The following is a 12,347-nucleotide window of genomic DNA, read 5'->3' as shown; positions in this document are numbered from 1 at the left end:
CTCTCAGCCTTGTCTTGGTTTTAGAGGCGTAGATTTGATAAAAAAAGAGAAGGAAGATTTGTGCAAACTGTCAACATCTAAGCTTACAACCTGGGAGGGCAGCTCCAGTGGAAGTTATCTTTCATGCTGGAAAATGGGGACTTGTCAAACTCCTGGTATGGGTAGTCCTTGACTTACAACCACAATTGAGCCCAACATTGATGTTGCTAAGTGAAACGTTTAAGTGAGTTTTGCCCCCATTTTACAACTTATCTTGCCACAGTTGTTAAGTGAATCATTGTAGTTGTTCAGTTAGTAACCCAGTTGTTCAGTGAATCTGGCTTCCCCATTGACTTTGCTTGTCAGAAGGTCGCAAAAGCTGATCACGCGACCCCAGGACACTGCAAATGTTATAAATACATGCCAGTTGCCAAGCATCTGAATTTTGATCACATGACACCATGGGAATGCTACAATGGCCATACGGTAAGTGTGAAAAATGGTCATAAGTCACTTTTTTCAGTGTCATTGTAACTTTATAAACGGTCACTAAATGAACTGTTGTAAGTCAAGGACTATCTGTATCCATTTTCAACTCGAGGGAACACATGGATGCCACTGCACATCTTCCTCATTCGCTCTCCACATCAATTGGTGTTTCATTTTTAGTTGTAGCTTGGATTTCTTTCGTCTCCTTTATGGTTGATCTTCTCAGGTATAACCCTAAGGCTAAGCAAACTGGTTTGTTTGCTCCATTGAAAAATTAGATCATCTGTCACTTTGTCTATGGAGATTCTCAATCATCCAGGTCATGGTTGTCCCAAAGGTGCTTTTTTGAAAAGGCAACTGGACTCTCTTTGTTTTGCTTGAAGACGTTTCGCTTCTCATCCAAGAAGCTTCTGACTGCCAAAACTGAAGAAGTTTCTTGGGTGAGAAGCAAATCGTCTTCAAGCAAAACAAAGAAAGTCCAGTTGCCTTTAAGCACCTTTGGGACATCTGTCACTTTGCCTTTTTTTTTTTTTTTGCTAATTCTCCTTTGCTGCATCTTTGACTTCCAGGAGGTCTGAAATGTCTTCGGGAGAAAGAAATGAATAATTTTAGCAATGGCAGTCTGCATTTGAGCCTTCCGTGGGACATGTTTTCAATAGAGTCTTGGTGTGTGGTGTGCATTATGCCTGGAGTGTGAGATCTCTGGGATCACATATTCTGCAGCAGAACTCTGGAATAAAAAGCAACAGGAACAATTTGCAACCTTCCCAACCGGCTTTCCCAAAGATTTTACAGATAGTCCTCGACTTAACAACAATTCGCTTAGTGACCGTTCCAAGTTACAATGGCACTGAAAAAAGTGACATGGACATTTTTCACACTTATGACCGTTTGCAGCATCCCCATGGTGACATGATTTATATTCGGACGCTTGGCAACTGACTCACATTTATGACGGTTGCAATGATCATGTGATCCCCTTTTGCAACCTTCTGACGAGCAAAGTCAATGGGGAAGCCAGATTCACTTACCGTAACAATCGGGTTGTTAACTTCACAACTGCAGTGACTCACTTAACTGGCAAGAAAGGTGATAAAATGGGACAAAACTCACTTAACTAATTTCTCGCTTAGCAACATAAATTTTGGGCTCAATGATAACTCGAGGACTACCTGTACTTTTGGGAAGCTGGCAAGTAATGTAGCAAATCACGTGACAGTGGAGGTGCTGGAATGGCAGATGCTTTGAGGACTTATCGTAAGTGCCACTTGTTCAATCCTGTTGAATGGTGGTTGAATGTGTGATCATTAACCAAGGACTGCCTATATTTGTTTTATTGATTTGTTTCAATAATTTAATATCATTTGAATGGGACAACCACCAATAAAAACCAGGGCTGTAGGCTAGATCAGGAAGTTGAATAATCCTCTGGAAGGCAGCCATACGGGAGTTAATCGCTTCTATAATGTTGGCAAGAAACTACATGGAGGCGCCTTTGATATTACCAAGAGGTGAACTTAAATAAACTATTTCCCAGAAATGGGTGACTCCTTAGCAGAAAAAAAACAATGCATTCCAGTTGTTTTGTTTTGTTTTATTCATTGGGGGAGGTGGGGAAACATGAGTTCTAGTCCCTCCTTAAGCACGAAGCCAGCTGGATGACCTTGGACCAATCTCAGCCCTCTCTCAACACTAGGAAAAATACGGCAAGGCAAACCACTTCTTCATCTAGCCAAGAACACTGCAGGGACTTGCCCTGTGAGGAGTCAAAACTGACTCAAAGGCAAAACCTAAAAAAAAAGGCCTCTGGATTTTGGCAACCTGATATTATATATTGAAAGCATATCTAAGTACAGTAAGTAGGTTTTTTTACCTTCACAAACACACAAGTCCTTTGTCTTCATTTATATTAGATTTATTATCATATGTTACAACAAGTAACACTTTGTCGCATCACGTTCTGAACTCCTTTTGAGAAGCGGCTGAACAATTGGCTTCCAAGAAAAACTGAATTTAGGACAACTTGTGCAAAGCCATCAGCACAGCTTATAAATGGATGGAAACTAATGAAGGACCTAGAACTGTGATGGCGAACCTATGGCATGCGTGCCACAGGTGGCATGCAGAGTCATATTGGTGGGCATGTAAGCTTTGCCCTAGCTCAGCTCCGGCGCACATGCGCACGCCGGCCAGCTGATTTTCAGCCCTTCTGGGCCCACCAAGTCAGGAAACAGGCTGTTTCCGGCCTCTGGAGGGCCTCGAAGGGGGGGAGGCCGTTTTCACCCTCCCTAGGCTCCTAGAAAGGCTCTGGAGTCTGGGGAGAGCGAAAAACGGGCCTTCCAGTCCCACCAGAAGTTGGCAAATGGGCCGTTTCCGGTCTCTGGAGGGCCTCCAGGGGAGTGGGGAAGGCCGTTTTCGCCCTCCCCAGGCTCCAAGAAAACCTCTGGATCCTGAGGAGGGCAAAAAACAGGCCCACCGGGCCATTGCGTGCCAAAAGCAGGGGAAGCGGGGAGGGGCAGAGCTCATTGAAATATGGGTGTGGCCACACACACATGCGACCCCCCACACGACCCCCTTTTTTGGCACGCGATAGCAAAAAAGTTAGCCATCACTGACCTAGAACTAAGGAGAAATTTCCAGATAGTTAGAACCACTAATCGGTGGAACAACTTGCCTCCAGAAGTTGTGGCTGCTCCAGCACAGGAGGTTTTTAAGAAGAGGTTGAACAACCATTTGTCTGAAATGATATACTATAGGATTTTCTGCTTGAGCTGGGAGTTGGTCTAGAAGACCTCCAAGATCCCTTCCATCCCTGTTGTTCTGTTATAATGAAGAGGTGAAAAAAGTGCACTTTTATGGACAGGGCGCTTTCAAAATCTGCGGAATATGTACATAAAATTATCTGCAACAACGTCCTACCTGTCAGTGACTACTTCAGCTTCAACTGCAATAATACACGAGCAAATAATAGATACAAACTCAAGGTAAACCGCTCCAAACTCGATTGCAGAAAATATGACTTCAGCAACAGAGTGGTCAATGCCTGGAACGCACTACCTGACTCTGTGGTTACTTCCCCAAACCCCCACAACTTTAACCTTAGACTGTCTACTGATGACCTCACCCCATTCCTAAGAGATCTGTAAGGGTTAAGGTTAGGGGCGTGCATAAGCGCACCAACGTGCCTACCATCCCTGTCCTACTGTCCCTTTTTATTCGTATCCATTTCCTGTATTCATAATCATGTTTATACTTATATCTGTTATCTTATACATGATTGACGAAATAAATACTTATACTTAGGTTACAGTGCTTTCACAAAACAATTTCCCAGAGGTTGGGCTTGCGTGTTCACTACATAGCTGCCATATTTGTATGTATGTGTGTGTGTTTAACCCCCATTTTGGAATGAAAATCTCTTTGGAGAGAATAATAATTCAGTAATTGTTACTTTATTGTTTTCATGAAGATTAAAACTTCTTTGGAATTGAAAAGCGAAGAAGCACGAGTTGATAAGGATGCCATTCTTTTGGTAACAGGTCTTTTTCTCTGCGTCCCCTTCTCTGCCACTCCCAAATGCAGGGAAGCAAGGAATAACTCTCGCAAAGATGTCTGAACTGACATTGAGCAAGAGAGTTTGAAATAGGAATTGTGTTTGAGTTGCCCGCTCAACACTTGACAAAAACAACAAGGAAGAAGGCAGAGCTCATGAAATTACTTTTCAGGATCCAAAATGGCTGAAGGAGAAACTGATCCAAAGTTTTAGAAGGCACTTTTATCCATGTGGGGTTGATGTAAGTAAAATAGTTACCACTAGGTCTTTTACAAAATGTGCCAATGGACTTCCTTTTTAAAGAGAAACAAAGTGCTATTGTGCACACTGAGTGCATGAGAGGCAGCTGTGCTGGATTCACATAAAGTGCTAAGATTTTAAACCCATATTCCCAAAACAATTGTGTTCTCAAACAAATATCCAGAATGACTGAATATGATAGTTCAGCCTAGTTCCCATGGCATGCTAAGACAGTGGCTGAATTGCCACATGCAATCATATTTGAGTTTAATGCCTTGAATAAATCCAGCCACTTTTTTAACATACCCACTACGCATAAAATTCCCTTTTATTTTGTTCACATTTTCAACACACAATTGGCATGTCTTTATTCATTCTAGATATTTCTCTGGCGTCATATACCACCGATCCATCATTTTATTTCAAAAAAATTGAGATCATAATATAATGTAAATTTCAACCCTTTTTACCACATACTTTTCCCATTGAGCCATCTATATATTATAACCAAAATTCTTAGATCAATAGATTTCCTTCCTGGTGTTCTTAAAAATTTCTGTCATTTACTGCCCTGTGCGTTCCTTAAAATTTTGCAGTTCTAAGGAACCTGGAAAAGCCAGAATTTGTCAAAATCAGAATCCATACAGGTCTTTGGTCTGCTTTCAGAACCGCTGTTATATTCTCTTCCTGTTCCTCTCCTTTCCTACGAGACTTTATCCTGCTGTTCCTACCACTACCCTGCTTTGAAAAATGTCTACTGGCCACTTTTTATGAGAAGGATTAATCTTGGGTGAAACACATTCAGTGACTTTCTGAAGCTTAGCAAGATAGAAAGCACAGCTTTAAAAACACCAAATGGATTTCCTCTGCCAAACATGTATGTTAATATGTAGATTCATCCCATCAGATATTGATCATTACTCTACATTTCCATATAGCTGGCTGCTTGAAAGATACCTTCCAGTGAAACTGGTGGATGAGAGGGTCTAAAAAATTCAGGTCAGATTTGTGGGTTTGGCAAGAGTGTTTATTTACCTGGGTATATACGAGATCGCCTTCTGCCACCGATAGCCTCCCACCGGCCAATACGCTCCCACAGAGAGGGGCTCCTCAGAGTGCCGTCAGCCAAACAATGTCGACTGGCGACACCCAGGGGGAGAGCCTTCTCTGTGGGGGCACCAGCCCTCTGGAATGAGCTGCCCCTAGAGGTTCGTATGATCCCCAACCTGCGTACCTTTCGCCGCGCCCTTAAGACCCTTTTGTTCCAACAGGCCGGGCTGGCTTAATAGGAATTTTAAATTGGGTGTTTGTTAGTTTTTAACTTTGTGGGCCAAATTTTATATATTCGTTTTAAATTGTTTTTATATTTTGTGAGTATATATGTGTTTTAATATGGCTGTACACCACCCTGAGTCCTTTAGGAGAAGGGAGGTATAGAAGTTCAATCAAATCAAATCAAATCAAAATTTAAATGTCTTGATTTTTGGTAAATTGTTCATATTGCGTCTGTTAATCTCACGCTCCCAAACAGCAAGATTACTCCAATTTTAGGGAGTCTAGTCAATGCCTTAATCCCTAGCAACGCTTAGAGCACCTATTTTTTTCCTTTGTCCCCTCTATTCCAAAATCCAAGAAAAAAATATTAACTAACTTTGCCTGCTTAGTGGTCTTTGGACCACAAATGGAGTGGTTGAAAGTTGCATGTAGTTGTGGATTGGTCACCCTGTCTAAATCAAAACAACTGGAGCTAACCAAGTTAGATAATCCACATCTATATTATTCTTTCTCTCTTCTTCCATTTATGTATGCGTTTATGGTATTTATTTACTTACTATATTTCAAAAATGTACATGGCCACCCCACTTGAGCAAATAACTCCTAGTGGCTTACAGTATGATCATTTATTTGATCTGTATAGCTGCTCATATCATCTAAGTGGACCGCTCACAATAGGTAAAAAAAATATTTTATCCCTTGAATTGTGGTTTACGTATATAAACACTTGGAGGGAAGGGAAACTTTGTACAATCTTGTAACTTTTGTCCAAAAGGAGGGATAGAAGAGCCATCAAATGAAACAAAACCCCAATAGAGCTTCAAGCAGATGTAAGAAAAAATTCAAAATAAAGTGAAGCAGCAGCAAAAATAGCACTTAAAACATTGAAGGGAAAGAAGATGGGCATCAGGCACATTTTATCCTCTGCACCCTAAAATATTTGTTTTTCTGGCAACATGTCAATAAATAAGGAAACAGGACGAAAATGTGTGCACAGGGATCCCACCCCCTCCAGAAATGGAGACAAGCGATATATGTAACTTTTCACATAGAAAGTACCCAGAAGACACAAATTGTTCCAATACTGATAATATTTGAACAATAATGTGAGTAAAACCATTCCAATACTGATATTTGCACAATAATTTAATACCTTTGCTGTGTGAATTGCATTGGGTGCCAATTTGCTTCTGGGTCCAATTCAAGGTATTACCCTAATAGTTCTACATGGCTTTATCTAGGAACCACCTTATGCCCATCAAATCAATCCATCCCACCCGGTCAGGCAAGGAAGGTATGTTAGGGACCTGATCAGTTAATGAATTTTGACCGGTAGAGTCTAGGAAGAGGACCTGATGTGCCATTGCCCCCATCCTCTGGAATACTCTCCCCCGTCCCCCCAACCTCCACAGGTGAAGCGAGCTCCTGACTTTTCAAGGAGGGAATGAAGACATGTCTCTGGGACTCAAAGCATGGCATGCAATCATGGGGATGGTTAGTATCTTAAAGGCGCTCCCTCCATTTAACTTAATCTATCTTGGTTTTTCAACTTGGCTCCCATTTAACTGAGGTATTTTTATATGGCTTTTACATTTTCTCCTGTAAACTGCCCAGAGTCACTCTAAGAATGAGATGGGCAGTACCTACATCTAACAAATAACTAAATAATAATGCAGGTATTGGCAAATCAAGCCTATAGCACAAAAAAGGCATGAAGGTAAAGTTTGACAAAAGCAATACTTGGCTCTGAGTAAAGAAACTGGCAAAATTTCAGCAACCCCCTCCTTCTTTGAAGAGAAGTTTGTGGCCTCCAGCTAACCTCCTCAACTCCATAAGTAGATTTTAGGAGAGAGATGCATTTTACAGCAGAAGCTTTTCACATGCTAAACAAGCCTTTCAATGGTTATTAGCCACTATCCCAGATAGCCCACCTGACGTGAGGTGTGGGGGAAGGGTTCAGTTTCTCTGGTTGGTACACTTGCAGTAAGACAGTTCCTGTGCTCCAAATGCCTGTGAAATGAGCTCCTTCCCCCACTCCAAATAGTTTTTATTAATCCATTTAAAAAAAATGTAAAATAATATAAAATAAAAATTTACCATACCCAAAACCGCACAGAAAAAAAAATATTATTACATAAAAGGAGAAATCCATAGATGTAATTGCAGAGGATTGGGGTAGGGTAGGTTTGGATTTGGCTTGTATTTTACAATACAGTTGCATTCTGCTGTTGACTGTAATGACCATAAGGCCATGGCTGCAGAAATCTGGTGGGGCCCATCCCGGCTATAAAGATGCTGTTGGAGACAAGAAGGAACAGGCAGAGCGCAAGCCAACGCTGTCCTAGGCTGCATTTACAGGGGGATAGAATCAAGATCGCACGAAGTGTTAGTACCACTTTATAATGCTTTGGTTAAGGTTACACTTGTAATATATTGCATCCAGTTTTGGTCATCGTGATCTGAAAAAGATCTTGATGATTAGAGGACTGGAGGCTAAAACATATGAAGAATGGGTGCAGGAATTGGCTATGTCTAGTTCCATGATGGCGAACCTATGGCATGCGTGCCACAGGTGGCACGTGGAGCCATATCTGTGGGCACGTGAGTGTTGCCCTAGTTCAGCTCCAGTGAGCACGTGCACGCTGGCCAGCTGATTTTCAGGCCTTCCGGGCCCACCGGAAGTCGGGAAACGAGCTGTTTCCGGCCTCCAGAGGGCCTCCGGGGGGGGGGTAGGGAAGGCCGTTTTTGCCCTCCCCAGGCTCCTAGAAAGCCTCTGGAGCTTGGGGAGGGTGAAAAACAGGCCTCCTGGGCTCACCGTGCCCAAAGCGGGGGAAATGGGGGGTGTCACACGCGCATGTGCGGGGGCGGGGGGGGTCATTGAATTATGGGTTCACCCCCCCACGCTCCCCCTGCTTTTGGCACACAATGGCAAAAAGGTTAGCCATCACTGGTCTAGTTTAATGAAAAGAAGGACCAGGGATGACATGATAGCAGTGTTCCAATATTTGAGGAGCTGCCACAGAGAGGAGGGAGTCAAGCTATTCTCCAAAGCACCTGAAGGCAAGACAAGAAGCGATGGATGGAAACTAACCAAGGAGAAAACCAACCGAAAACTAAGAAGAAATTTCCTGACAGAACAATAAGCCAAACAAGTTGCCTCCAGAAGTTGTAGGTGCTCCAACACTGGAGATTTTTAAGAAGAGATTGGACATTTGGACAATCATTTGTCTGAAATGATATGGGGTCTCCTGTCTTGAGCAGGGGGTTGGGCTAGAAGACCTCCAAGGTCCCTTCCAACTGTTAATCTGTTAAACCATTTTTAGAAGGCCAAGTGTAAATTACACTATTTGTTTCTTTCTTTGTTTCCCGCCTTTATTATTTTTACACGTAACTCGACACAGTGAACATATCCCACGCACCTTCTTCCTCTTATTGTCCACACAACAACAATCCTGTGAGGTGGGTTGGGCTGAAAGGGGGTGATTGGCCCCAAATCGCCCAGCAGGCCTGAACTCACGGTCTCCTGGTTTGTAGCTTAGTGCCTTAACCGCTAAACTGGCTCTGTTTGCCCACAACATGCAAGAATTTGAATGGGAGGAGTGGGGGGCTTATTTTGAATTAAATAAGTCTGTCTAGACCAGGGGTCTGCAACTTTAAACACTCAAAGAGCCATTCCGTTTCCCACAGAAAAGAAAACACCGGGAGCCACAAAACCCTTCCCGTGCCTGACTATTTCTTCAGCGGCCACAAAACTAGCATATGTAGTTGAATTAAATGTTCTGTTTTCTTCTGAAACTTTTCTTTTCTTGGATTTATCCATGGTTGGCCTACCAGGGGTTGAAAAGCTCAATAAATCGTGTGCTGGCGGGTGTCGCACACTGGCGGTTGTGACTCATATTTTGAGTGACAGGAAGCCGCAGCAGAGGGGTGAAAGAGCCACATGCGGCTCCAGAGCCGCAGGTTGCTGACCCCTGGCCTAGGCCTAGATGCTTTTCTGCCACAAATTCTGACATTGTCAGAGAGACATTTTTCTCCTTCTGTGGCAGCAGCAACTGAAAACTCAAGCAGGGACCGGCATTAAGTAAGGCATCCCCATTCAAATTAGGGGAGAGTGTTTACAAGGGTTAGGAAGGATGTGTGAACCTGGACAAAGGGGGAGCTGTAACCACCAGGGGGCTCTGGCTATTATTACTGCTGGAAAGAAAAAAAAGGCGATTTTTGGTATATTCCTCTCTCTCTCTCTCTCTCTCTGTCCTTTGACCAGGATATTAGGAGATGAACTTCCTAGGTCATCAGCAGGTCCAGACCAAGCCTAAGAATGGGAAACTCTCTGTTGTTCAATCCTTACATCCAGAAGAAGTGTTGGGGGAGGGGGCAGGAGGAGGAAGAGGAGGAAGAGGAAGCAGGAGGCAAGATGAAAGAATTTTGAGCTTGCTGCAAATTGCCTCCAGATCTGAAGAGGCATCTTTGGATCTTAGTGTTTTTGTGTAGGTGTTCTTAAGAGAAATTATTGTTCTCTTGAGATGAATTGTTCTCTTGAGCTTAGTCTACTCCCATATCATTTGTTTATTCGGTTATGAAATTTGTCTCAGCTCAATAGCAAATAATTTGGCACTCAGGACAACTTTAGCTAGAGTTTGCTCCATAAAATGTAAATTATGGTGGCCTTCTTGATCTAAGGCAGGAGTGAAGAACTCATAAAATGCAGTGGTTGAGTTCTCCACTACTCTAGCTATGCCTCCCTCAAGTCACCTGGAGTGAACGGAGCTAATATTCTACTTTTTTTACCTGCATGTGTCTGGGTTTGAGCCTTGAGGACATTTGAAGGGTCTACACATCGTAAAATGGGACAAAACTCACTTAACAACTGTTTCACTTAGCAACAGAAATTCTGGGCTCAGTTGTATTGGTAAGTTGAGGACAACCCGTAATTAAATATCAGGCCAGCAGTAGAAAGCAAAATAACACTGGATAAGAAGGGAGTGTGTAAAGTGATCAGTAGAAGCTGGACTGATTCCAGCCCCTGATGCTTCATCACCAGAGGCATCCAGAAACATCAGAAATGGTGCATCTTGTAAGACTTGGGAGAAGATAGAAAAGGTGAGACCCATAGTCCACATAGATTCTCCCCAAGTTCAAGCAAGATGGTCATTCTGTTCTCCTTGAATGATCTTGTTTCTCTCTTCCATTCCAGATCTATTCAGGACAGAGGCAACCTTTCCGATGAAGGAAAGGTGTGATGCAATTCCTCGTTAGTATTGAAGGATAGCCATGTTGGTTTATGGGAGCAAAACATCAGGAGTATGGGAGCACCTTTTGGTACTAATAAATACAATTTAGCCAAATTTTATTTCTAATAAAATTAGTTAATTACAAATAAATTACATAAATTAATAAATTAATATTGTAATTAATTACAAATTTTATTACTAATAAAATTAGTTAATTACTAACTACAGGTAGTCCTCGACTTACAACATTTAGTGACCCTTTGAAGTGACAATAGTACTGAAAAAAGTGACTTATGACCATTTTTCACACTTATGACCATTGCAGCATCCCCAAGATCATGCAATCAAAATTCAGATGCTTGGCAACTGATTCATATTTAGGATGGTTGCAGATCAACTTTTGCGACCTTCTGACAAGCCAAGCCAATGGGGAAGCCAGGTTCACTTAATAACCATCTTACTAACTTAACTGCAGTAATTCACTTAACAAGTGTGGCAAGAAAAATCGTAAAATGGGGCAACATTCACTTAACAAATGTTTCACTTAGCAGCATAAATTTGGGGCTCAATTGTTGTTAAGTCAAAGACTACCTGTACTAATAAAATTTGGTTAACAAATTTTAGCAAGTGGCATTAACTTTTGTGAACTTACAGGTTTTAATAAAATTTGTTAACCAAATGTTATTATAAAAGCTGTAAATTCACAAAAGCTAATGCCACTTGCTAAAATTTGTTAGTCACAAAAGTTCCTCCCAGACACTTGATTTATTCAGCATTATAGGTAGACCTCAGCTTACAACAATAATTGGGACTGGAACTTCCACCACTAAGTGATACAGCTGTTAAGTGAGTTGCACCTGATTTTACAATTCTTTTGCTGTGGCCATCACCATGATCCTTAAGCAAATGTGCCTCTCTCCTTGTCAAAAGGCGTCTGCAATTATCACACATGCATGCTGGTTGCCAAGCACTCAAATCACAAACACATGACCACATGGATGCTATGATGGTCGCAAGTACGAGGACGTGTCATTCGCTACTTTTTTTCAATGCTGTCATAACTTAGATTGTTAAACAAATGGTCGTAAGTCAAGGACTATTTGTACAAGTTTCTATGATGGTAGGAAAGATAGAGCTATCAAGAGTGTTTCTCAACATTGGCAACTTTAAGAGGCGTGGGTCTGAATTCCCTGATCAGCCTGTTGGAAGTTCACAGTACGTGAAGTTCACATGCCTTAAAGTTGCCAATGTTGAGAAACATTGATCTAGGTGAAGGTGCAGGTGCATTGATCTAGGTGAAGGTGCAGTTCTGTTTTGGTACCAGGTGAATCTGATGATCCAACAATATGATTTGGGGCTTGTAAATGCACAAAGTCTAAATGTGCTGTATTTCTGTGGTTTCAGGAAATCAGAGACTTCCATTTTGGGACAATTGCAGTCTCTGGAATTATTCCAGCTGCTCAAGTGTTATTGACCCCTCCCATCCTGCCATGGAGCTCCATGCCTATAGGACCATCTGCGGATGCGCACGGCTTTCACACACGCAATGCACATGCACGAATGCCGTCTACACATGCAAG

This window comes from Pantherophis guttatus, chromosome 2, assembly GCF_059756535.1.
Source record: "Pantherophis guttatus breed Tessera chromosome 2, ASM5975653v1, whole genome shotgun sequence".
Lineage (NCBI taxonomy): Eukaryota > Metazoa > Chordata > Lepidosauria > Squamata > Colubridae > Pantherophis > Pantherophis guttatus.
Note: the sequence above shows the minus strand (reverse complement) of the source record.